Source organism: Octodon degus, unplaced genomic scaffold (genome assembly GCF_000260255.1).
Source record: "Octodon degus isolate 3935 unplaced genomic scaffold, OctDeg1.0 scaffold00060, whole genome shotgun sequence".
NCBI classification, from domain to species: domain Eukaryota; kingdom Metazoa; phylum Chordata; class Mammalia; order Rodentia; family Octodontidae; genus Octodon; species Octodon degus.
Genome location: NW_004524636.1, coordinates 560117 through 587245, shown reverse-complemented (window position 1 = coordinate 587245; position 27129 = coordinate 560117). Strand labels below are relative to the sequence as shown.

The following is a 27129-nucleotide window of genomic DNA, read 5'->3' as shown; positions in this document are numbered from 1 at the left end:
GTGGGGTTATGTCTGAGGGTCTCACTGGAACCATCCTAGGAAAGAAGTCTGGGCCCTGAAAGTGGAGGATTAGCTAAAATCCTAGGGTGCAGGCAACTGGCCCAACTGCAGCCATCCATGGCTAATGAAGTTTTGTTCCTAGATTAGTGTTCATTTGATAACCCAGAAAAGTACAGCTCTACCTTTCTATGCTAGAATTGGGTAGCCTCTTCTCCCAGCACCCATTTTCAGGTCTGCCTGAACTGCTTGTCCAGAATTATGAACACAGATACCTATGGGCCATATCCTACCCAAACGTGGGGTCCAGACCCCATGTCCCCATGCCCTTTAGATCCATTTCTCCTGGAACAGAAGCTCTCAGGACCTAGCCCCTATGTTTACACATCTTAATTCACTACCTACCACAACTTTTCCAGTGTTGGCCTCCTATACCAGAGATGGCACACAGTGGGGTCTCAAGGAATATCCATAAATGGATATCCTTTTATGTTCATAAATATATATATGAATTTATGTCCATAAATACAGTTGGGGAATGCAAGTTCACACGTATTTTGTCCTTGAACCTCAATTTTCAACAGAGGGGCACTCAGTGAATGCTTAGAAAGGAAGAAAGTAGATAGAGTACATATAAGAATCTGTCTGGGCCCACTGAAGAGATCAGAGCCTTTCTCCCAGTGTTCAAGAACTTCACAGGTATGAATTCCTTTTGTCCTTGAATAATTTTGTAATGGTGCTCTCATCATCTTTTCCATTTTAGAGGGGAAAGCTATGAAGCCCAGAAAAGTTAATTAACCAGGAAGTGGCAGACCTAGGATTCTAACTCAGGCATTGTCCCATCCTTGATAAGGTCATGTTGGTTCCTCTCTGGTTAGAAGGAAAAGCTAATTTAGTTATTTTTCTTCCCCCTTAAAAAACAATCTAGGGGCTGGGGAGATGGCTCAGTAGAATAAGCACTTGCCTGGCAAGTGGAAGGGCTTGAGTTCAATCCCTGGTTCGGCAAAACAAACAAACAAACAAACAAACAAACAAACAAAAAAAAAACCCATCTAGGTCTTCAGGGACATTATTAAGAATAGCAGCAGCTAACCTTTATCAGAATGAGCCAGGAGGACTCTTGATGTGACAGAGTAGGTGTCTATCCTGAGATCCAGCGTCCCCTCAGTCTTAATCTGAAAGCTCTCTGCCTCCTTTATTTCTAAGATTCCTTGGCACCAGACGCAGCCATGTAACTAAATTCTAGCCAGCAAGGTACAAGTGGAAGCATGGTGTATGTCTTAAGGGAAGATTCCTTAAAAAGAAGGCTCAGGGTCTCTCCTCTCTCCCTTTCTGCTGCTATCTGGGATGAAGATGAAATACTTAAAGCCCCAGCAGCCAACCTGGACCAGCAGGTGACCTTCAAGATGGAAGTCACTTACTGAAGACAAGGAGATGGGGTTCTTGCTGACTATGTAACCACCATGGTAGCCTTGTCTCTCATCTTGTTTCAGGTGAAGGAGAACCAGAGTCGGTCTTGTTCCAGAGGGTGCTGTTTAGGGTCTCTGGTTTTTGCAGCAGTACCCAATCCTCACAGACACAGACTGAAGTTATTATCCTCATTTCATGTATAGAAAGGCTGAGCCCCAAAACAGTACGGCAACTTCATTTGAACCTGGGCAACCTCATGGTTGAGCCTGTGTTGGGAACCACTGGACTGTAGGCATCTGCCAGCAGAAGGCTGATTGTATGTACTGGGCACTGGATAAACACTAGCTATGGGCCAGTTGGGCACTGAGAATGTGGGACCCAGGAATGCACAGGTTTTGGCGGTGTCCTCACTCTGCTGGCTGGGCAATTGTTCTGTGTTCTTACCACATTAAAGTAGTCTGGGCCTTGGCCCTACAGTGTTTTTGGCAGGGGACCCAGACCACAGTTATTAAATTCCTCATATTCTGGTCTACCCTCAAGGAACCAGTAGACCAAGCAGGAGCAATTATTTAAGGCTTTTGCAAGAGGAAGTGATTCCAGTCTCATCTAAAAGAGGATGGGACAGCTAAGTCCCACAAAAGGGAAGCAGCATCTTAGACCTGCAAAGATGATGTTGGTAGAATGTCCCAAAGTGGCCTGTATTTTTCCCTAAACATTAGTATCAGGAGGTGTTGATAGGAAGATGCTTCAGTGTAGAAGCATCAGGGATCCAAGAAGCTGGAGGAATAGTTCATATTACAGGACTTCTCAGGGTTTTGATCATGGAATGGAGCATTCTGGGAGATAAAGAGACACATGTTCCTTATTATTTGAATTTAGAACCCTTGTATTTGAAAAGAATCTCACTGGATACTTTTCTCCTTTAAAAAGACTATCAACTATAGCCTTTATGGATAACTTACTGCATGCCGAGTACTGTTTGGAAACAGTACTTTTTAAAAATGTATTTAGTACAGGGTCTTACTACACAGATTGGACTCATAGGGATTCTTCTGCTTTCAGCCTCCCGAGTGCTGGGATTACAGGCTCATGCCACCATGCCCAGTCTTGATTGCAGTCTCAGAGCGCCCTGGGGGTAGGGTGTGCATGGCATGCCAGGGACCAAACCCCGGTCACTGTGTATGCCTGAGCAGGTGCTTTAATACACTGAGCTATTTGGCTGGTCCCTTTGTTCTCATTCTCAGAAATACCCATTAAGTGGTATTGTTGCTATTTTAAAGATGAAGAAACCAGGTTCAGAAAATAACATGCCCAAGGCCATAGGACTCTCAGAAGTAAAAAGCAGTAATCCCGACCCCTCTGAGTCCAGAATCTACATTAGGCCCATAGAGAAATCATGTCATACTGCGCAGCTCAAAGGAGACTACGATGGACCTGGATATGGGTATGGTATGTTGACTCCTATTCCAGTTGCGTTTCATACTTTGTTGCTTCTAGACTCAGGATTGTCAGATGATACATGGGCTGACCTCCACCGCCGACTCTAGTTCTTATATCCAGAGATTGGAGAAGCCGCAGTACTTTTGAGCCCGATCCAGCCCATCACACACACACACACACACACACACACACACACACACACACACACACACACAGCTTCACTTTCACCCCTATGGACCTAATGTGGGGCCAAGTCCAGAGCTGGCTCTATTTATCACAGGTTGCACTGTCCACCACAGACTGCTCACAGAAGCTCTAGACCACTCTAGTGTGTGGTTTTATGTTGCAGAAGAATAGGACACTTGGGGCTGGTGAGATGGCTCAGTGGTCTAAGGCACCTACTTGGAACAAGCTTAGCAAAGCACAGGGACCGCGGTTCGATCCCCCAGCACCACATGCCAGCCAGCCCCGCCCCCTGGTGGGCTGAGCTGGCCACACACACACACAATAAATAAATTAAATTAAAAAAAAATAGGACACTATCCTGTGGCACTCTGGTGAAAATTAGATAAAACCCAAATGTCAGTGTCCATAAATGGAGCTCTCTTGGCCATAGCTGTGCTCCTGTGTTTGCATAGTCTCTACGGCTATTGTATTCCAGCAGCAGAGCTGAGTAGCCACAATGAGCCCCAGGGCCTGCAAAGCCTGAAATATTTTCTCTTTGGCCCTTGCCAGAAAGTTTGCTGATTCTTGATCCAGATGAAAGGGATCAAACTCCAGTAATGTCATTATCCACATGATTTTTCTCCAGTAGCTTCCATCCCTGCTTCTTAGGGGCTGCCAGGAATGAGCCGCCTGTGACTAAACCTCAGAATAGAGAGGTGCAGGCCAGGCAGGAGCTGGGCCAGGGCTCCTGTCCCCTGCTGTCCTCTGTCCTGTGGGCCCAAGAAACTTCCTGCCTGTGGGCCATGGATATGCTGATTGAACTGGCTCTCGATTACCTGCTTGGGGACTTATCTGTACCTACCTCTCTGTAGAGATTATGTATGCCCACATGCATGTTATACATTTGTGCATAATAGAGAACTATCTGCTAGTATAAGTGCTACCAAGAAGTGTGTGACAGAGGTAGTGATGATTGGAGGCATTTAAGGGGCCAGGGAAGGTCTCTTGGGTGCCATGAGCAGAGACCTGTGTGAAGTGGTGAAGTATGGTTGCATTTCAGTAGTGCCAACGCCCCAGGATGGAACTGTCTTTCTGTGTGAGAAAGCCAAGATGGCCTGAGGCAGAGCCAGGGGTTGGGGGTGGGTGCTGGGTGCAAGTGAGTCTGGAGAGTAAGCAGGGACAGATGGAGAATAATCACAGGCCAAGCACAGATGTATGAATGATGTTTTAAGTGCAGTGGAAGTCTGCAGAGTGGCCTGGGTCACAGCATGACCTACTCTATAGATTTCCAAGAAAATCTGTGGAGAGTAGACCACTGGACCTCATATGGGTCCTCGGGCAGGGCTGTCCTGAAGAAATGAGCTCTGGGAAGCTCAGAGGCACTTACACTGTGAGTTGGAAAAAGCTAAGATCAAGCTGCTACCTCTGAACACTGAGCAGTAAGCAGGTTGCCAAAGGGATTGCAGCCTGGCTGGGGAAGGCAAGACTCAGGTCAGGCAGAGTGTGGACTCCTCTCCCCTTTTTTTTCCATCTCCTCATGCCCCTCGGGCAGCTCCTCAGGCCAGCTGCCACGCTAACGCACATGTCAAGTCCCTCTTCTGGGCCAGGAATGCATAGCTGGGAGCAGGTATTTATCAAAACCACCAAGAACTGGGGCTGGAAAGATACTGGGAGTGGGCTATATGAGAATTCATATAATGGCCATTCCACTGGCATGAACACTGTCCTAGTTCAGTTTTCCAGATCCTTCCCTCAAAGGTCTGGGTGACACTTCCCATCCTTGTGTAGCCTAACACTCAACAGAGCCACATCCCATGGTGGTTCCACATCACACAGGACCAAACACAACACTGAGCTCTTTCAGGTCGCTGCACATTGGAGCCCTGGGACAAGTGGGTTGAGTGGAAATGTTTCCAGAAGGGGTGCTCACCACCCCATGGACTCGGTAGTTGTTACTGTGGACGAGAGAATTTAGTCAAGAAGACAATTTACATCAAGGTCCACAGGAAGAGGCAGTCTACATTAATGCTGAGGCATAGGTTATGTCCCTGATACTTGATTAATCAGTGACTGAATGAACAATCTAAAGCATCAACAAGCTTTTCTTCCCTATTCACCACTACCACAACAAGGGAGCACACATCTATAAGCTGTGACCACTTTACAGCCACCAGGTTGACTAAAAAGTTTATGACAAAAGCTGTGCTGGTGGAAATGTACAATGGAGAAAATGTGGCCAAAACGCAAGTAACCAGGGTTGGGGATACATCTCAGCGGTACAATGCCTGCCTGGCAAGCACAAGGTCCTGAGTTTAATCCCTGGTACCCAACTCTCTCAAAAATAAAAAACCAAAAATGACCAAGTAACTCAGCAACTCCATTGGTTGGCATATATACCCAAGGACATCGAAAACAAAAAACCTATAGACAAATGTTTGTACCAATATGATTAATAGCCAAGAAGTGAACAGTCCAAGTGACCATCAATTGATGAACAAAAAGATGCACTAATATGGTGTAATCATACTAGACAATAAAAATGAATGGACATGTGGCAGCACATGCCTGCAATCCCAGCACTCAGGAGGCTGAAGCAAGAGGATCACCTCAAGTTGGAGGACAGCCTGGGCTACATACATAGTGAGTCAAGGCCGACATGAACTATATAGCAAGACTGTCTCAAAAACATTGTGACTAAACAAAAGAATCAGCTATTAAAATCAGCTATCATTTTGTATGATCCCATATATAGGCAAAGTCCCAAACTGGCAAGTCCAGAGACACAAAAATCAGTGGTTGGAGGAGTGCAAACATGAATGTGTAGGGTGGTGAAGGGCGTCCAAAGGGTCTGCTAATGGGTATGTTTAAGGTAACAGAAATTTTTTTTTTTTTTTTGCGGAACCAGGTATTGAACTCTGGCCCTTGTGCTTGCCAGGGAAGCACTTATTCCACTGAGCCATCTCCCAGGCCCCAACAGAAATGTTTTATTAACAGCTGCACAACTGAATTGTCCATTTCTAGAGTGAATTATGCCAATAAACCTGTTAATCTGAATCCAAACTTGTCCTCTTCAAACTCCAAGTTACTGTCCAGGGGAAAGGCAGAATTCTTTGCAGAAAGCTTCCTCCCAGTACCCACTGGATCCCAAATCCCAGGCTGGGAATGTAGTTTGCTTACTCCAGGATTAAGCAGGAAGCCAGCCTTATCTTTGCTTCTGGCTAACATATTCCCAAGTTCTGACTTCATCCTCCTGGGCTCAGCTCACAGCTCACAGGTCTCGCTCTCCAAAAAGACCTGGATGGAGGGGGGGTGGAATCCATGTCAAATGCCAACCCTTCCCAGACAGGTGGGCTTCACCCAAGCTGCACTGTGCATGGACAGTCAGCCTTAACATTCCCTGGGCTCCAGGTCACTATGAGGTTTTTCTTTAGCCTTCAACTGCTCCAAGGGCAGTGACCACCACGTTGGTGATAGGTGGTGACAACCTGTGGCAGTGTTGCCTATCCCAGCTGGCAAGTGACAGAAGTCTCCTGGTCCACATGTACTCACCCAGTGTCTCCTTGTCAGTAGAGGGCATATATCACAGCTACCAGACAATGTGGTAGAGGCATGAAGCGGATAGCTCTTAACAAATAGCTCCAGTCCCCTTTCTTCACAGCATGTCTTTCATTGGCCCAGCAGGGGGAGATGGGCTGTTGGCTCCTTTCCCCATTCCCAAACCCAACACCACTGTGGTCTGGTTAGATCAGACCCTTTGCTCTGGGGACATGGATGCTACTACCTCGGCCCAGAGTTGCTCTTCCAGAATTGGACTCCTACCCTGCTACTGTGGCGGGTGACCTGTCTCACTTCTTATTAAAAATTTCCTGGGTTTGGAACAGACCTGGAATGTTTGGAAAGGGCCTTAAACCCTCAGGAAGGGCCGCCCATGTTTGTGCAGGCCCTGGAAGGGCAGATCTAGCTTGGTCTGGATCCTGGGTGTCCCCAGGTACGAGTGGCTCAGTTTCAGACAGATGCCTGTGTCTCACGTGCACAGTGGAAGGACAGGTAGGGGCCACAGGCAGTTTTCTCAAGCACAAATGCTGAGGCAAGTAGAGCCTTCTCCCTCATGCAACTCACCAATGGTAACTATAGAGACTAGTGCTGTGGCCTCAGCTGGTTTTCCTGCCTTCTCAAATATGTGGCAACAAAATCACAAAACACTCATTTTCAAATCATGTATGGCTTCTTCAACCCCATCAAATAACTTTATTCACACAAACATCCCTTAATTTACAAAGCCTCAGTCATTCATACACATTAGGGGAATCCACAGTGTTCAAGGAACTTAAATATAATGTATCATACCAACCCAAGTAAACCAAGTACAAAAAATATTCATATAAAGTTGTTCACACGTAGGTCCTAGATTACCAGCTTCTGTGCAAAAAAAGAGGGGGAAAAAGAGATTAACTAGTATTTGAAACTAACTTTGTGCCTGGCTTTAAAAAGCTCCCTTATACCCAAGACTGTCCCAATGAATGTCAGGAAGTCAGTAAAATATCCTCCCTTACTGATGGAAAGAAGCCTCTGGGCCACAAGGTTTCTTCAAAGCGACCCTCCCTAAAGAAGCTCTTCTCCTGTGGCCTCCCTTCAGCAATCCCAGCAGCCCTCAGGCAACCAATGGCAGTGGACTCATTGCAGTGCCAGCATCTCCTACTGGTGGCTCTGGGAACACATTCCCAAGACAGAGCCCTCTGCCCTTATGCCAAGGCAGGGCAGGATATGGACCTATGCTGACCAGAAGGCCACCACAGCTCTGCATGGAGGGGCCAAAAGAGCCGAGTGGACAAACACGGCTGTCCTGAGGTTGCCAGGCCTTTGAGGGCCAGCAGCTGTTTGGGGACTTCCAGGTTCCTCAGGAAAGGAAAGCAGTCACAGGGCAGGGCAACCAATAGAGCCACCTAGTGAGACACCTCATGCCCTTAGTAGTGGGAACAGGGATGTCCGCAGAATGGGCAGCTGAATGAGCTTGGTGGGCAGGGCTGGCATGGAGCCAGGCAAGGGCAATCAGAGGGTGGCAGCCTGTTTTCTAAAGATGCCCTGAGGCTGAAACCCAGGTATTCATCCTTTAAATTCTGTAAACAGCCAACAGCTTAAAAATTTCCCACAATGCCAGCTTTTTTCTTAGAAAGATTCAAGCAAAATTAAACTTATTGCTCCAAATAATGGTTTTTTAGGATCGGAGACAAGTGTTATGTTGAGGAGATGAGAATCTTGGAAGGAAATGACAGGTGGGGAATGTCTAGGGCAGAAGGCTGGAAGGAAGGTGAGCAGTGGTCTTAGCACCACAGGGTCAGGGAGCAAAGGGAGTGAAGGGTCTTTGCCCCTGCCCCAGGCTTGTTTTTATTCACTTTGGGGCTACCACTGGCAGCATCCTAAAGGAAGCCAGGCCCTGCCCAGGGTAACCTCTCCACCCAGTGTGGTCATGCTTCTCCTCCAGCTGTAAACAGGGTAGTTCTTAAGTAAACATTTAATATACTCCCTCTGAAAGGCAGCCATTGGGGCAAGTCCCATCAGGGTGGGAAGAAAAAGTTCCCATGACCTGTCCCAAGGCCTGCATCCTTAGTCCTCAGTACCCAAAAGGGGTCAGATGGAGCCAGTCTGGAAGGAGCAAACAGTGGCACTCTCCAGCTAGAGGTAAGGAGCAGGGAGTGGATGCGAGGGAACATGAGGCAGAGTGCACCTGTCTGCTGCAGCTTTTCTGTCCTGGGCAAAGCTGCTAGTTGGAGTGCGCTGGAGTGCCCTGGAGTGGGTGAGGGCTATAGTCCTCAGGAAAGGGTACGTATGTGGGGGGCTGTCATCCTCCTGTGGCTGAGTGCAAGTGATGGATGGACAGTCAGGGAGAAAGAAGCCCCACTTCCAGCTGGGCCAGGAGGTGTGGTTGGGAGACAATGGAATAAGGCACTATGATCTGTCCCAGATTCTCTCTCTGACGGGGTACCTGAGTCCAGACCCATGAGGCCTGAGGACAAGACAGTTCCTCCAACAGGACATCCTTTTCAGACATAAGAAGAGAATGACTGACTGTTGTCACAGCCTTAGGAACTTGGAACAAACTTGATGGTGCTGAGATGTTGCCCATAGAGCTGCTGGCAGAACAGAAACTCAGGTGGGCAGAGGCAGGACGAGGAAGCAACAGAGAGGAAGCTGACCCTACTAAGGGAGGGAGGAGAGTTGCTGACCCAAGGATGGCCCACTGCCCAAGGCAGAGCCAGCTTCTGCCTGCCTGGCTGTGTGCCTGCAGTGGACAGGGTAGAGAGCAAAGGAGGACAGGCACTTGGGGCTAAAGAGCTGCCCTCATTTGAGCTAAGTAGGAGCAGGCTGGGTATGCTGGGCAGTGAGGGTGCAGGGAAAAGACCTCCCCCACCCCTGCCCAGGCTGCCCACAGAAGTCTGCAGGATGTACTGTAATGCCAAAAGTACCCCAGGGAAACACTAGACCCAAGACCTCATTCAGACCAAGATCAGAGACTGGGCAGAGCAGAAGAAAGTAAGAGGTAAAGAGCAGGCAACCTGCTAGACCCAAGATCTAAGGGAGTGTTGGGGGCACCAAGTTTAGGGACTGTTTAGCCCATATGCTCAGTACAGACAGCTGCCCCACAGACAGCGAGGGGGAGGGGAGCCAAATGTTCCCAGCCGCAACTCTGAGTTATACTCAAGGTTGTCTGAGAAGTCAGAAAAGAGACAAGAGCTAGGCCACCATGGTGGACCACAGCCCAGGAAGGAAGGGATTGTTACCACCTGCAGCCCTGTGGACAGCAGACAGCCATCTGCCCAAGAGGGGCAGGGAACCTTGGTGTGCAGGGCCTGGAGAAGGCGGAAGAGCGGGAATGGCCAAACTGGGTGTGAAGTCGGGCTGATCTCTCCCACACTCGCAGGGCTACAGGCTACAGGCCTGCTCCTTGGGGGGAACCCCACTTGGTCACACACTAACCAAAATACCCTTCAATTACCTCCCCATCAATTCTAGGTTTGCTTAGGTAAAACAAGGAACAAAAATGAACACAAATGAGTCCTCTTCCCTTTGCCAGTGCCCCATTCCACTTGGCCAGAATGGGGTAAAAGCCTAGAAAAGATCTGGGGCAGCCAGTACACATCCACATGGAAGGTAATGCAGCAACTCAACAGGAGGCCACAGGAGTGTTGGCTGTGGGAGGGAGGAAGGATGGCTACACAAAGACAGTGGTGGTGGGATTGCAAGGGTCACAGCCAGGACACTGTAAAGTGGCAAGGACACTGTAAAGTGGCACGGACCCAAACAGGTCCCTAACAGCTTGACGGGCTCTGTCTGGTCTGACCCATCATGCCTGGGGCAGGTCCTTCTCTTCCCATTAGATACATTTACATTATGGGTGGGCACCTAACACAAATATAGTCCTTGGGGTAAGGGAGATGGAGCTTGACAGTGTGAGTCACTGAATGTGACACCATGGACCCTGCATACCAGGCATAACTTTTGCTGTGAGGAGACAACAGCAGCAGCCAGTTGAATGAAAGCTGTTGTCTGTCATGTCAGGGTCATCTGAGGGCACCTTGGGAAGACGATGGTCCAGGAGGCAGCAGGTGCGGGTGCTGCCCTCACAGTGGTGCTGGTGCCCGTGAAGACCCTGTGTATCCTACGCAGAGGTTTGGCACAACAGTCCTCACAGAAGGTAGGTCTGTGGAGCTGGGGTGGGGGTATGGTCATTCTACCTCTTCCTTTGGGCACAAAATGATATAGGGCAGAAGACGGGACCAAGTCCCATCACTGTGAGTCCTGCTGTGGCCTGGGGCCACCAACAGTTTCAAAGAGAACCACACTGGCACTTCTGCCTCCTTCTGGAATCCTCCTGGCCAAACCCTGGTCGTCTTCTTCCAGTGGTTCTGTGCTTCTGATGCTGTCCAAGGCCCAACGGGCAGCCAGGACCAGCCCACCAAGGAGTCCAGCAGTTCCCACATTCATGTCCCATTCCAGGAGAAACCCCAAAATTCTTTCTGGGGTAACAGGTCTTCTCTGGGAAGTGAGATGCTATAAGCAGAACTGAGAGATGTATAAAGGAAGAAGACAGAGAGAAATGAAGGACCAATCCAAACTTGCTCCCTAACCCCTTTAAAAAAAAAAAAATTTACACATATGCTTTGTCCACACTGAATTTCTTTAAAGAAATGGTGCCTGTCAACAGCATAGCTTTCTGCTCTTCAGAAGTCTGGATGGTTTAAATTAAAAAAGAAAATGAAAAAAAGGGAAGGGGGTGCTAAAAGCAGGGAAGGGGTGAGAGTAAGGACCCAAATGAGAGCTTCACATTGCCGGAGATCCAGCTGTCGGGAGATCGTCAACCAGTCAAGCCACCACCTGTACCTCTGCCGTCCTTTGTGAGACATGATGAGACTGTGGGTCCCGAGGGATCAACCTGGAAGACAGAAGGCAGGCGAGGAGTGGACACTGATCAGTGGGCTAGGGGTGCAGCCCCAACCCAAACTGACTCAGAAGCACTGAAGTGTGCCAGGGAGGGGTTTCCTAAATATGTACTTACACAGACAGAGTAAAGCAAATGCCACTGAAGCTATCCTGCCCCAGACACTTGATTTCTCAGGTAAGGAAATTGAAGTGTCCAGGGTCACAGTGACTGTTTGAAGGTGGAATCCAGTCTCCAGCTACCAGTCTGATCAATCCTCATGCACACCTCATTCCCATCCCAGTTTTCCTGTACCCTTAGCAGAAAGGTTCTATAGGATCCACTCTGGTTGGTCTGTTCCTGAGAATCCTGGCAGCCTTGGTAAGCTCAGCTGCTCTTCAACCTTCTCAAGTTTCCTTATCTTACTTTACAGGTGAAGAGACTCCAGGCTCCAGAGAACTTTTAGCTGCCTGCCACAGTCCTCAGGAGACCAGGGTCCCTGTCTCTGCCCACTCCTGAGATTAGTGACAAGGGCTCTGGAGCCAGAACTGTGGCTCAGAAACAGCTTTTCCACTTGACACGGGGCAGATCTGAGCCTCTGTTCCTTGGTCTCATCACTTGTACCTATTTCACAGGTTACTGGAAGGATTACATGAACTGATACACTCATGTGTGGCTTAATAATTGGGACATGATATGAAAAACACATCGTCTGAACTTCTTCATACAGTGTACTTACACAAACTAAGATGGCCATAATGCCAATGAGGGATACAATCTCACGGCACTGCTGCTGTTGACATTGTCAAGAAGCACACAACTGTACCTAGAAAACTTAGCAGAGTGCTTGACTCTGTTGGCTGCTATTTGGCATCACTTTGGTGCCAGGAACCAGTATACACAAAAAGTAAAGGCTAGGAATTTATTTTAGCAGAAACCTAGAATACAAAAGCCTAGAGAGATTAGTTTTAGGCTGGCCCCACACCCTGAGCTCCTAATCTAAGCTAAATATAGCCCTGACCCAGGTAGGACTATCCACTAGGGGAGGAGTGCCCCATCCTCTATCTATGTACAGAAGAGATTCTCAAGTACCCAGTTTCACTTGAATGACTCTTGACCTGTGAGCTTACAACCCCCAGCCCAGTTTCTCAGAAGTATGCCCTCCCAGCCCCACCATCTATGTTCTAACTTGTGCTTATGCAGTCTAATGACACTGGCCTATTGTCCTCTGAAGAGGCAGTGGGATTATACAACACCAGCAATTTACCTCCAATCAATTTCAGTCTCTTCCTTTGAAACTTGGGGGCCCTTTTGTTTAGATTTGAGTGGAATGACAGTAGGTACTTGGCCTACAACAGGTACTGTCAAATTGATGAACCCACTCCTTCTTAGTAATTGTCATCAGTTGAGCAAGACCATGGTGCATTGAAACAGGGTGCAGACCTCAGCAATTCAGCCATCAAAACTGATTGTGGCTAGGAGTGGGCTCCATGGGAAAGATGCCTGAAACTACACTGCCAGCTGGATCTAGAAAAATCTTCAGGAAAGCAGTCTGGAAATTATGTGCTCAGAACTTTAGAGTTGATTGGATCCACAGCTCTCTAATTCCACTCCTGGGAAGTCCAGCCCCACTGAAAACACCAAAATGGAAAAGATTTTGTGGATAAAGATCTTCACTGCCTTGAGTTATGTTGCAGTAACTTACAGGTCCCAACATAAGAGATAAGCAAATGACCCAACTCAGTGACATCCTGCAGAAGAACTAAGGTACCTGTGTGGTGTTCTGAACACTATCACAAGTCTGTTTCTGGGCTAAATGGAAAACAGTAGTTGTGTGGCTTAAAGTATACATATGGTTTGTTCCTCAGTTTACATGGAGTTTAAATTCCACTCTGAGGTAATGAGGGGTAGGGTGTGAAAACTTAGTCTTTATAGTGTTTAGATGGGTGGGGACCTTTGGGAAGAGTTTAGGGTCAAGTAAGGCCATAAGGGTGGAATTCCCATGATTGAAGAGGGAGAGACACTCATACTCCCTGTCTTCAGCACATGATGGCCTATACTGCCACAAAACTGTCAGAAAGGCAGCTACCACCAGATGTGGGTCTTCAACCTGGAACCAGAAATGGGAGCCAAAATAAAGCTCTTTTCTTTATAACTTACCCAGTTTGTGGTGCTATTAGCGAAAGAATGTGGACTAGGGCACTGTGACTATGTAAAGCACCCCTGCCATACACATACACATGAGCATGCACATACACACACACTGCTACAGGAAAATCTGGCAAAAGATATACTGAAATTCCCCTTCCCCCACTCCTGAATACTGGCCACTCCAACAAAATGGTTCTCTGTGGGGCCCTGTCTGTGCAATGCAGAAATTTCATTGGGACAATGACAGATTGGATATGTGATTCCTGCTCCACCGGCCTGGAGAGTGGGACCTAGTGTCACCGTTTGGGAAGGAAGTAGTTGACACATACACCTGAAAAGTATATATTCTGGAAAGAAAACGGATTTCTTAGGTTTAACCTTTTACTCTGCCGCTTCTGTTCCCCTTTGCTAATTCCCTTCAACAAAGCCCAGAGTGTGTTTTGAGCCATTTTTTACTTAGGGGAAGACATAATCACTATAAAACAACCTTTTTGACCAAACTCCAAATTTACCTTGCTTCTGGCTTTCTCCCCATAACTGCAGCAGATGAAAATTAAAGAATACAGGGAATTCTCACCATCTAAGCAGTAAGACCTTCAGAAGTAGACAGAAGTTCAGGAAACTGTATGTTCTCTCTTATAGCTTCTAAAATGTATCAACATCTAATTTCTTTCTCTCAGGCAGACCTCTCCAGTACCGTTCTCAAAAAGATGACCATAGCAGGAAAATGATGACAAATGGCAGCTAAAAAGCACAGAGATTCAGAAGCTATGGTTCCCTTTTTATACCATAAATTAGTCAGTGGGACAGGATGATAGCCTAAGCCCAATGGATCCTGTAAGATCTCTGAAGACAGCTTGTAATATGACTGTGATCACCAAGTCCTCTGCCAAGAGATGACATCTGCAAGACCTCTCTCCTCCTTAAGATTTCTTTTTTTGGGGTATTTTTTAGGGGAGGGTCTACGGGGTGTTCAGGGTCTCACTACTAGATTGGACTCCTAGTAATTCTCCTGTTTACAGCCTCCCAAGAGCTGGGATTACAGGCATGCACCACCATAGCCAGCCTGGGGATCGAATCCCCGGCCCCTGTGCCTGCTTGCAGGTGCTTTAATCCACTGAGCTATTTGGCTGGCTCTTTCTTTCCTCCTAGTTAGGAACTGGCCCTGCACTCCTAGTAGAAGGCTTCAGGACAGCTATAGGTCTGAGTCTGGGTCTCCCTTTGCATAGGGAAAAGGAAAATATGACGATTCTCTGATATAGAGAGGACCTTGGGTTTCTACATCTTCCATTGGAGAGGGTCTATGGCATAGCAAGCTCAGTGGAAGATGACAGAGCCTGTTCTACTGCTTGAATAGGTAGAAAAGGCCCTGACTTATACCCCAGGGCTTTGGCTTAAAGCAGCACATCCTCTGAGCACTGGATGGCACTATAAACAGTCTTGGTCTCTGTTCCCAGCAGATGCCCAATCCCAGTTCCTGGCTGCCCAGGCCACAGGGCTTGCTTTGTCTCACCAGTGGAGCCCTACTGTTGACCAGAGCATTCCAGGAGGACAGACCACATTGGCTGGGCATAATGAAAAATACTGCTGTATAAACCTGAAAGTGTTATCTACCGTTGACTTTGTGGTTATTGTGAGTGTAGTCTTGGCTAATTTTACCAAGGGAAAAGGCCCAGATAGCTGTAGCAACTTGGCTCACATAACAGAGCTGGTGTGCACTAGGCCCAGCCCTGAACCAACCATGCCAGCTTTGCTGTCCAAAGCCTCCACCCAGAGCAAGCTTCCTGTATCCAGGACAGCCATGGGCTCAGACAGCTGCCATCTGGTATGGTCTCCGGGCAGATGATATGGAAGGTTTGTTGACAAACCCTTACCTTTCTTATTTCGGCTCTTGGATTAGTTCCCACAGCCTAGCCCACCTTATTTAACTCCTGACACTGCAAACATGTACTGAGGACTTCACATCAGCAAGTTCTAAAGGCTTTGATAGCAGCCTCCTACACTACATTCTCACTGTGTCCCAAAAAGAACTAGATGGCTTATACTTCCTGTCTCTCATTTTACCCAGTAACCCTAAGAGGCAGAGGCTACTGTTAGCCCAGTCCTAAAGAGCAGAGGAAAGTGGAGCTCAGAAAAGGTCCAAACCCAGGCTGGGCTCACTCCAAAGACCCTACTTTTTACATGTAACTTTGTAACAAAATTCCTTCCTAGAGAGACAAGAGCTTAAAACCCATTTAATCCCAGCATTTATAAATAGATTCACTCCCAAAAGGGCTCATGGAAGGCTTAGCTTTGGTGCCCCTGCACAGATCTGGCACCCAGAGCACTGGGGGGGGGGGGGGGAATGCAGCGCCAATCGAACAGTGAGAAGCCTTCCAGCAAGTTCCTTTGCCAGCTGAGCAGCTGTCTGCTCTGTCTAGAATCTAGGGAACCAAACTACTGTTCCCATTCAGGTCACTGGCAGCTCAAGAGTTGGGGAGAGCCAAGGTGAGCAGTTGATAGGTGGACGGGCTCATTCTCATGCCCGGCCTCCTTCTCACTCTGCAGACTTGGAGAATATCTTGAGGAATATGGAATTATCTGTTACTTTAAAAGAAGACCTCTCTATTTTATTGATGTCAAAAGTAATTTCTTTGATTAGATGGTAATGAAAAGTAAGGAGGAATGGTAGCTCCCTAACCCAGGGCTTCAAAAGTACTGCCTCGGGGGCCGGGGAGATGGCTCCATGGAATATACGCTACCCTGGCAAGCGCAAGGGCCTGAGTTCAATCCCGGGTTCCGAGAAAAAAAAAAAAAAAAAAAAAAAGTACTGCCTTATGAAATGAGTCTAGTAACCATATCTCTATTTTTGAAACACAGCATCCACAAAACCAACCGTGCTCTACTGAGAAAGGGCACAGGCTTATAATAGGAGACCCTCGAGGGTTCAAGTTCAAGCTCTGCCACTCAGTGCCACTTCCACAATGAATCTTCTAGAAAATGTGGTGCCACTTATCCCTGGAGTTTGCCATGGAGTAGGAGCTTGAGTTAATTACCCATAATTACACCATGTTTGGAGTGTAATACTCATTCAATCTCCTTTGTTGCTACTCATGTTAATGGTCATTTTGGTTCTTTGGGTGCCACAAACTGGATGATCTTGAGTCAGTTTAATTCAGGAGATCTCTGTCCAAGACCCTCAGAGTGGGAGTAGGAGGATGAAGGCAGTGGAGGCAGGCAGCGGTGGAAGGTAGCTCTCTCACCTGTGTGTGCAGGGATGCAAACCTCTACTATCCATTGCAGCTGTGGCCCTGAGGACAGCCAGATGGTGGCAGGATTCTCAGAACTTTCTGCTCTCCTATTTTTTTAAGGGTAGAATTTAATATTTTATTGTCATTTATAATCAGGTGGCAATTTGGTATAGTTTCCATACTTCATATGGTATTTTTAAATAAAAAAAATAAGCGTTTTAAATGGCTGATAGCTATGTTCTTCAGAAAACATAATAATTAGATGGACATTTTTAAGCCTGGGTAACAGAGCACAGAGACCTAAAAATCTGAATAAATACAACCTTGCTGTTTTCGGGGACCTATTTGATGGAAGTGTGACAGTTATTCATAAAGGGGAGGGCCAAGCCCCAGATGAGCGATGGTACCTGTCAGAGATGGTGGGCCTGAATACCAGTCTGCAGGCACACAGCATCCCAGTGAGTCCCACCTGCGAGTAAGAGGGACAAGGACAACAAGCAACTGTGATGGCAGGTGGACATTTCCTTTCTGCTCTGCACATGACATTTATCTGTGAAAAAGTTCTCTGCAGATGGGGAACTTCAGTCTTGGAGGTCACTGTCAAGTTATGAAAGGTTGGTAAGTAGACAGCCAAGTAATCATAAGTGGCTGACTGGGACTTGAACCTAAAGCTGGGTTTCTTTAGTCTACCCTGCCTCTTGCCTCTCCTCTATTCAACAGAAGAGTAAGTCACCTGCCTTGCACACTGGCAGACCAAAATGTAGAATGAATTCAATGAGTGGGATCACTGGGTAGTGAGCCAAGAATTTAGTCTTACCTAAGATCTCCCACAGTTTTTTTTTTTTTTTTCTTCTTCTTCTTCTTCTATATTTAGGGCAGGGTCTACAGGGTCTCCCTATGTAGATTGAACTCAGTGATTCTCCTGTGTTCAGCCTCCCAAGTGGTGGGATTACAGGTGTGTGCCACCACGCCCAGCCTCATGCCTTGGATTGAACCCCAACTCCTGCACTCTGCCTAAGCAGGTGCTTTAGCCCTCTGAGCTATCAGGCTAGCCCCTCCCACAGTTCTGTATGGTGTTTTCACTACTGCTATCTGGAAGATGCTAGATACCATGTGTGGCTTAATTTGTAAAGCCTCCTTTGGCTAGACAAATGTCCATGTAGGAATTATCTCCATTTTACAGATGAGCAAACTGAGGTGTGGCCTATTAAGTTTTAGTATATCATACTGTGGACCAAGCAGGCACCACAGGCAAGGTCAAAGACCCAGAGGAGCTATCATGAAGAGATCTGTGGAGTAGGATTAAATTTCTGGTTCATATACAGACATAAATGCAGCAGTGGGGATGCAATGGCCAGGGGGCCAAACTTTCAGATACACTGTTTTCCAAGGGCGAGCCAGCAACTGTGGTGCTGAAAGCTGCACAGAGCCAGGATAACTGCTGGGAGCAGCCCATGGCACAGCATTCCAGTGTCCTGCAGTCAGGGTTAAAGATGAAGGGTAGAGATAGTGGAAGAAGAACGCTGTCTCCAGTTTCACAGATACAGCAAGTCCTGGTATCAGGGAGAAGTGGAACAAAAGAGGCTCATGCTTTATGGTCTCTGAGTCCTGACCAGAAATCCAAAGCAAGGCAGCTCATCCACAGGACAGATACTGAGAAACAGGTCCTGAGGGTGGGGATGGCAAAGAGCTGCTGTCAAGGGTGTGAGCCTCAGAGCAGAAGGACCCAAAATTTACACTGCCCCTCCATTTACTAGCTCTGACTTCTACGAAACTAAGGCCTTCAAGCCTCACTGTTCTCAACTTAGAACAAGGAAGCCCTTACTTTGCCAGATGAATACCAGTGACAGCACCTGTAATGGGTAGAGTGTAGCAAGAGGTACTCATAAGTTATATGGCATCATATCTAAAAACATAAAACAAAAACAAAACAAAAATCAGTTTCTTGCTCAGAAAAAAATTCCAGGCAAGAAGATACCTTGGCCTCAAGTGAGCTTTTTCTCAAGGTGAAAAAACTTCTTTCTGCTTTGAGCTTGAGCTCCTGCTGGTCTGATTGCTGCCTATCCCTGCAGCTGTCCCTCACAAGGACCCCCTTCCAGGCCTCTCCATGCACTCCTCCCAGGAAGCATGTCCAGAGGACCAGTCTCTCTTGGGACTCTGCTCTCCAATGACAGGACCCACATGCCTCTGACATTAACCATGCTGTAGGGTCAATGTTAGCACCCGAGACTACAAGCTTCTGCAAGTACAGCCCTCTGCTTCACCTACACCTTTCCATTATCAAGCAGTATTGGGTTTTACAAGGAGCTCAAAGGCTGAGTGACTGGTAGAAACTGTGAATGTAGATGACAATATAAAATTAACTTATAAACTTCATAGAATCATTCATTCAGTATGACAGCATCTTAACACAAAACTATGGTTATAAAAATCTCTGTCTTTTGCCGAGTTCCCACTTTCCTGCCAAGTCCTCTGCATGTACTCCCACTGAATATCTAAGCAGCCAGGTGTGGAGAGGGCCACTGTCTTCACACAAAGGGCTGGCTACTCCTCCATGCTCCAACCACTGGTGAGTGACAGGGCCAAGACCTGACATCTTGCTATCTTTCCACCATGCCTCAGTGACACACCTTCTCTCTCACCTTAAGAGCTGGGTGGGAGAAATAAGCATGCAGGACCATGGAGTTTCTTGACACTGCAGAACCCATGGGTTAAGAGCATCAGGAAGTTACAGTCTCCACTGCATCTCTCTCCACTGAGCTTCGCTTACCGACTTCTCAGTAAGCAGAGGGTCCTCCATCAGAGAGATGAATACCCAACTGTCTACAAACATTTTCTGCTAATTTGAGGGCCCTGGAAATCCAGGTGTGATGGTGGAGGCTGCCTTGGATTTAGACCGTGTCCTCTGAGTCTAAGTCAGCCAGAGTAAGGGATTTATGACCAGAGCTGATGAGGTGAGACTTAGGTTTGATGTAAAATTCTGGATTTCCCAAGACTTAAAAATGTATGTTAAGGGGCCGGGGAGATGGCTCAGAGGAATAAGTGCTTCCCTGGCAAGCGCAAGGGCCTGAGTTCAATCCCCAGGTCCACAAAAAAAAAAAAAAAAAAAAAAGCATGGTATCCTCCCAGGCCTAACTAGCTGTAAAATGGGAAAAATACTTATTACCCCCACTCTACAAGCAAGAAACTCAGGGAGACATGGTGGATTCTGTCTGGGTGCCACTGCAGCAGTGGAGGCCTCTATGAGGACTGGATAGTGGCTCTTGCACAGCTAGGGGTCTCCCTTTCATCTAAGAAACCCTAATCCATCTTCTACATCCTGTGGACTTTTATGTGTGTTTGTCCAGAGCCGGCCCTATGGACCCTGAAGGCACGGTTACCCAGACTATAACTGCAATCTTATAAATACAATCTTACGTGTGGGCTCCCAGGTGGCCACCTATTCAGAGACACTAAAGTAAAATGCAGGAAAACACTGGCACCAAGAGGACCTCTATAGCTTCCTGATGTACGTAAGCAAAAACTCAACTAGGAAGCAGACATCAGCTTGTAACACCACAACCTCCCTATTGGGAGGTGGTGAGGTTCGTTTCCCTAGAGGTTTCAAGTAGAGCCTGGGATTCTCTCGAGAGGAGAAAAACACCATGCACAGAAGATAGGCTCTGTGTTCCATCAATTGATGCCTAGTCTGCAGCTCATTTTCTACAATGAGGACACACAGCTGGCCGACCCAAAGTATGGAAGGGTGTAACTTGTGGAGACAGAGGGTGTGAGCAGAGTTTAAAGCCAACATGGTATGCTGCCTCAAACACATGTCAGCTTTATCTCAAGTATGCCAGGAAATTTCAGTCTGGGCAGTGAATGATTGTATGCCAACTCTAGCAGGCAGTTACTGCAGAAGCTCTTAGGCATAAAGACTTTGTCTCATTATAGCACTGGTCATGTCGTCACACTGTTAACTCAGTATTATTTTAAGTTTTCTGATTCCCTGGAGTATGCTGCCAAAAATGCTAGCTGAGTATGAAAAGAATCATCACTGGGAAAGACTGCAATTCTAGAGATGGAGGTCTCTGTGGTGATCAACAGCATGCAGGGCTGCATGATGAGTCATCTGTCTGGGTCTGGGAACCCCACTCCTTGAAACCTGGTCTCTCTGGGAAGTCAGACCCTGGGCGCTGAGCTTGGTGGCTTCCCTTAGCACCTTAGCTAATAAACAGATTCTGGGCAGAACTCAGAATCAACTGAAGGGAACTTTTTGTCCCTCAAAACAGTTCCTTGTAATTGGCAGTTAGCTGTAGGGATACCCTAACGAATTTCCTTCCTCTACTTATTAAGCATGAGGATGAAATTAAAACTGCCAATTGCCTCAATTGGTCCCCATAGGCATAGTTCAGCTGTGGCTGCTGTGATTAGCCAAGAAAGGGCTTAGGGGAAAGGCTGGGATACTGGGATTACCCTAAGGGCCGTCTACTAGGAGAACAATGTCTAAGTCTCCCTGCTAGCTAGAAGAGGTCACTCTTCCATATGGGGGAGGACAATTTGTGGTTACAGAAGGAAAGATACCAATGAGGTGGTGCCCACAGAGAAGTCTGGGCAAAGGGTCTGAGACCATCTGGAGTTCTGGCTGTAGCAACTGGTCCAAAGTCCATACACACATGGGAACTGGGGACACTTGTTGAGGGATTTAGAACTCTCTTAAGAGAAAGGGTACCACTAACTGTTAGGAAGAAGCCAAATGAAAACACATGATTAGCCTATGAGGATCTGGAAAACAAACAAACAAAAAATGAATGAATACAACACACTGAGACACTACTCCTGGATTTGTTGTGTCCCCACTACAACTGCAGTGGGGCTAATATGGTGAGCACCACTCTTCATTTGGGGTCTGGAGAAGGTAAGTGGACAATTTGTCCTAAGTCAGCCAGCCAGTAAGTGGTAGAGCATCAGTTTAAACCTAGGCTGGGGCTGGTGAGATGGCTCAGTGGTCTAAAGCACCTACTTGGAGCAGGCTTAGAGAAGCACAGGGACCCCGGTTCAATCCCCCAGCACCACATGCCAGCCCGCCCCGCCCCCTGGTGGGCTGAGCTGGCCACACACACACACACACACACACACACAAATAAATAAATAAAAAAAAATTAAAAATAAATAAAAATAAAAATAAACCTAGGCTGACCAGGCCACATCAGGTTCAACAAGTCCCGTGATGTCCTGACACCATTATGGAAGCACAAGGATTTCAATCCTCTGTGAGCTGCTGCTCTTTCCTCCTTCAAAGGCTCAGAAAGGGGGTTGTATAGTCTCACTCCTGCAGCCACACTCAGATGTGGCATCTCATCTCCCTTCCCTGGGGGTGCTCACAGATCACTTCTCATTGTGTTTTTTTTTTTTTTTAAATTTGGCATCGGTGATTAAACTCAAGACCTTGAGCTTGCCAGGCAGGCCTTTATGCCTCTGAGCTATCTACCCAGCCCACCCCTCACTGTTTGTGATTCAGCCTCCTGAAACACAGCCTGTGCCGCACTGCCCACCCACCTAGCCTGCCCCACCTACAGCAGGATGAAATTCACCCTCCTTCTCAGACTGGCATTCAGGCTTGGGGCAAAAATCACCACTTAGCTTCCAACTCTGGCCTCTGTGTGAGACACGGCAAGGACACTCTTTCCTCACATTCCGCATGTTCTACCATGCTCAGCAACCCATGCTAGGAGACACTTGCTGGTTGTTTTCCAGAGGCCCATTTAGAGCCACATATCCACATGCTGCCATCGCTCCTCCAGAAGCCAGCATGCTCTTCTCCTGATGGTTCTGATATAGCACCTGGCATTTACCCAGATGGACTTTTTGAAAAGAGCCTGGCTCAAGCTGTTGCCTTTGAGCTGAAGACAGTCAGCTGTGTGGTTAGGGGCAAATGGCGCTCTAGGGAAAGGTGTGGGGTAGGGGTGCTCTGAAGCAATGATACAAAGCACACAAGTAAAGATTTAACAAGACAAACAGCTGGGTGTGGTAGTGCATACCTGTCATCCCAGCAGAGGGAGAGGCAGCATCTTCAAAGCCAGCCTGAGCTACACAGTGAGACCCTGTCCCAAAGAACAAAAACCCCAAACAATATAAACAGTGGGGAGTGATAGGTCTGCAAGCAGCTGGAGTACAATCAGATCTGATAGAGTGGGTAGACACCCTCCCATTCCGCCTTCTCCTATGCCTTGCCATGATAAGAACTCTAGCAAGGTCCAAGCATGCTTTTTCTTATGCAGAGAAATAGTAAATGCAGGACTACCAGCAAATGAGTGCTGGTGCTACCAGCAAAGGAGTTCCTAGGTTCCATGGGAGAACTGCTTCTCTCCCTACCCTATGTAGTATTATTTCAAAGTGTGGAAGGACGGTTCAAAGACTGGCCTTGAAGCCCCCTCCCCACTAACTGAATGTTGAGTTAAGGCTGCAGAGCCAGCCCTTAGCTTCTCATACCTTCACTTAAAAACCTGAAGGCAACTGAGACCAGAAACTTTCCTCTTTCAACTCCTTCCCTGCATTTCTTGTCTTAACCCAAAACACAAACAACTCCCAAATTGTAAATTTAAAGTTGACTCTCCTGCTTAGGCAGATGCAGGGACTGGGGTTCTGTCTTCCTAATGCGGCTTCCTGCTTCCACCATGCTTGCCTCTCTTCAAGTCTACTGGCCAAACAACAACCACAGCAATCCTTTAAACATGCATATCCAGGGCCAAAATCACAGTTCAGTATTATGCTGTGGCCTACAAAGTTGCCTGATCCGGTCCTATCTCTTCCTGGCCTTACCCTACTGTGCCCACATGGCTTCAAACAGCTCCTTCCTCTTCCATGCAAAGGTCAGTGTCACCCTCACAGAAAAACTGACTATTTCGGTAGATCTCATATTTTTCTGCTATTTTCTTCATCTACTCCCAACTGATATACCTATAGTACTCCTTCATGTCATGTCTCTCAGACTGGGGTCTAAGTTTGTCTTGGACCAGGCTTATTTTTTTCACCAGTGTATTATAAGCAAGCACCTCAATAAAAACTAATGGGACTGTTTGTATGTCTTTTTGTCTTTATTAGAAGGAAAAAGGGGCAACATAGGAATCAACAGACACTCTGTGACACTATCAGCAATTCTAGCTCTGTTTGGCCAAGAACTAGCACAAAACGATAGCAGGATCTGACATGTCAAGTGCCTGTTGTGTACCTGGCATTCTCTTGCTACCTTTGTATTATTTATTCATTTATTTAATATATTTGGTACAAGGTCTCACTGCACAGCTCAGACTCCTAATGATCCTCCTGTTGGTCTCCCCAGCACTGGGACTATAGGTGTGTGACACCTTGTCAGGTCCTGGTGGCTAGCACAGCCTGTGATGTCAGAGACTGAACCCTGGTCCCTGCACTTGCCTAAGCAGGCACTTAGTCGGCTGAGCTATCTTGCTGGCCTGCTACCTTTGTATGTGTGGCAACACCTATATATGAGCTACTGACCTCATTTTTATAAAGGAGAACTCCAAAACCCAGAAAGGTTCCTAGAGTTTAAATGTACTAGTGTCAGGGATTATCCATTTTCACAACATGCATGCAACAGGTGGTCAGTCTATGGCTATGGGATGAATAAATCAAGTTTTCTAGTCAAGATCAAAGCCTATGCAACACAGTATTACCATTCCATGTGTCCTGTATTTTCAGTTTCCTTTTCTCTAGGGGTTCTCTCCCTACCAGCAGACTTCCTGGCACTTACACTAAGGCATTCTTCATTAGTAGACTTTGAAGTCCACTTCCCTAGGACTAGAGAGGTTCATGGAGGAACTAAATTATTTCTTCCTCCCAGAAGCAGAAGGCCAAAGGGCCTCACCTTGTCTTAAATACATATATGCTGAGACTGAGCAAGAAAACACTGTCCCACATCCTAGAACAATGGTCTATCAATGAATGAGGAACTCGCTGGGAATGGGGAATGGGGTCAAGAATGCTTCTTCACGGGCTGGGGAAGATAGCTTGGCAGTCTAAGCACTTGCCTGGCAACCACAAAGACAAGTTCAATCCCTGGTACCACATGCCATGCCGATCCTGAAACGGTGTGGTAGTGAACATCTGCAATCCCAGTACTGGGAAGACTGAGACAGGAGGATCACTATGTGTCTGAGTTGTGTAGTGAGACCCTCTATCAAAAAAAAAAAAAAAAAGATTAAAAAAAAGAATGGTCTTTCAGGTACCCCCGTTCTCTGAATGAGGGAAAGAGTGCAGATAGGAGTAGCTAGGCCAAAGTAAAAAAAGAATCAACAATAGAATTGCATTGGCCAGGATAACCTTGCAAGCCCTCCTGAAAGTCAGGATATAGATCGAAGCTTTCAGAGGATAGAATGATAGAATATGAGGGCCAGGGCCTACATACTTAGAAGATAGCAAGGTAGCAGTTATGACTGTGCCCTCCTTTGCAAGGATGGCTCTCCCTATCCAGTTTGTGCATGTCTTCGGACTAGAAGGAAACCCTAAAACCCAACCTCCTTCCAACTCTGGGCTTGAGGTGGGGCCAGAAATGGGCCTTTTAACAACTTTGTGGGTGGTAATGGTCTGCAGACCACATTTTGAGAATCACTGTGCCATATGTGTATCTCACTGATGCTGTACATGTGAGGAAGTGGGATCAAGTGAGGAGGGTCCACCAGGAATGTGATAATCATTTCAAGCTATCTTCCAGATCAAGGGATAGTCTTGGCCTATTCTGTAGGAAACTGCTCATGATACATTCAGTTCCTGCCACTAAGAAAATGGAAGTAATCCTTCACCTTCCAACCAGTTATACTTCACCTAGGGCCAAGGGATAACACTGCAGACTCCTATTTAGTCTGCTCACAGCATCACTTAAACCTAATTCTAGAAGCAGGTGGGAAACTGGAGATCTCATGACAGCTGCTGCACTACTACAGAACATCTGCAACAGTGGGATGAAACTGCTCTCCAATGCTTTTGATGCCACACTGGTCTGGCTAGTGCCCAGGCAGGGAAGGGAGGTGGACCTCTGGACGGGTCAGTGATGACATCTGGATTTCACTTTGGGCACCTGGCCTAAACCCCAGAACAAGTTTTTTTTTTTTTGTTTTTTGTTTTTTTAAGGTAAAAGACACTGTTTTTGTGTGGGGTGTGGTATAGTCACCTCCTTTCTTTTGCCCTATGCAAACCAAGAGTGCCTTCCAAACATTCACCAACTCCAAGCATGCAATCTGGTTACTAACAAAGACTTATGACTTCTAGTTCTCTTTATGCTTGATAAAAGAGGTTGAGCTGTGCTAGTAATGCCCATGCAACCTGTCAAAGTCCAATAGTATACTCCTACTTTAAGCCTTAGATTTCAGCTTTCTGGTCAGGCATGTTTCAGACATGTCCAAAAAAGCAGAATAGAAGGGAGGGGGGAGGTGTTGTTGCTAAGGGTGTCTCTTTCCCACAAGGATGGAAGTAGATGCCCAATGAGTCAACTGGCTAGCACTATCTTGGTAATTTCCCCATTAGAAGAGATGACCAGTACTAAAATCCAAATCCAACATGATACACCAAAGCCATCTTGCTTTCTCTATCACTGTCACAGTACCATGTTTCTGGATTCAGAAAAAAACAAAATCAGGGCTGGAGAGATGGCTCAGTGGTCTAAAGCACCTACTTGGAACAAGCTTAGCAAAGCATCAGGGACCGGGGTTGGATCCCCCAGCACCACATGCCAGCCAGCCCCGCCCCCTGGTGGGCTGAGCTGGCCACACACACACCACTCTCTCTCTCTCTCTCTCTCTCTCTCTCTCTCTCTCTCTCTCTCTCTCAAATAAATAAATAAATAAATAAAATTAAAAAAAATAAATGATTAAAAAAAAAAAAAAAAACAAAATCAGCCACCATTTAAAAGACTTCTGGCTCCACCACCAAGATCATTTTTGCTGCCTGGGAAAACAGAAGCATTTCCATTTTCCTCACTACACACTATAGGAGCCTAGGTGGTTCCAATCCATTCCCTCTGGGTCCCCAGACATCACTTTCTTTAACAAAGAAACAAAATAGATTTTTTTTTTTTTTTTCATAGACCCCTTCTTGTCTTTTTTTTTTTTTTTTTTTTTTTTGACCTGTGTATGATGCAGGCTGAGTTAGAACTTTCCCCTGGCACCTCTCACTGAAAGTGAAATTCCTTTAAAGCTGGGAAATTCATTGCAATGTTTTATGGTATTGATTTATTTTACACCTGGTTGGCAGTTTTAAGGCCTGCCATGCCTGAGTCCTAGAAAGAAATGCTGCTGTAGGTTTCAATTATTTGATTTCATAACACCA

At 46.8% G+C, this 27129-nt stretch overlaps 1 protein-coding gene across 2 annotated transcripts in view; it reads right to left on the bottom strand.

Moving 5' to 3' along the window:
* Positions 1–7239: 7239 nt before the first annotated feature.
* The window catches only part of Stk35 (serine/threonine kinase 35), a 43989-nt gene continuing 24099 nt past the window's right edge, over positions 7240–27129 (bottom strand). The window contains exons 4-5 of one of the 2 annotated variants that reach the window (XR_002821694.1): positions 10498–11443; positions 7240–7431 (exon numbers count right to left, since the gene is read on the bottom strand). The gene's annotated coding sequence lies outside the window, so the exon portion shown is untranslated. Of the gene's footprint in view, positions 11444–27129 lie in introns of both variants that reach the window. The other variant, XM_004634233.3, reaches the window with a different exon arrangement.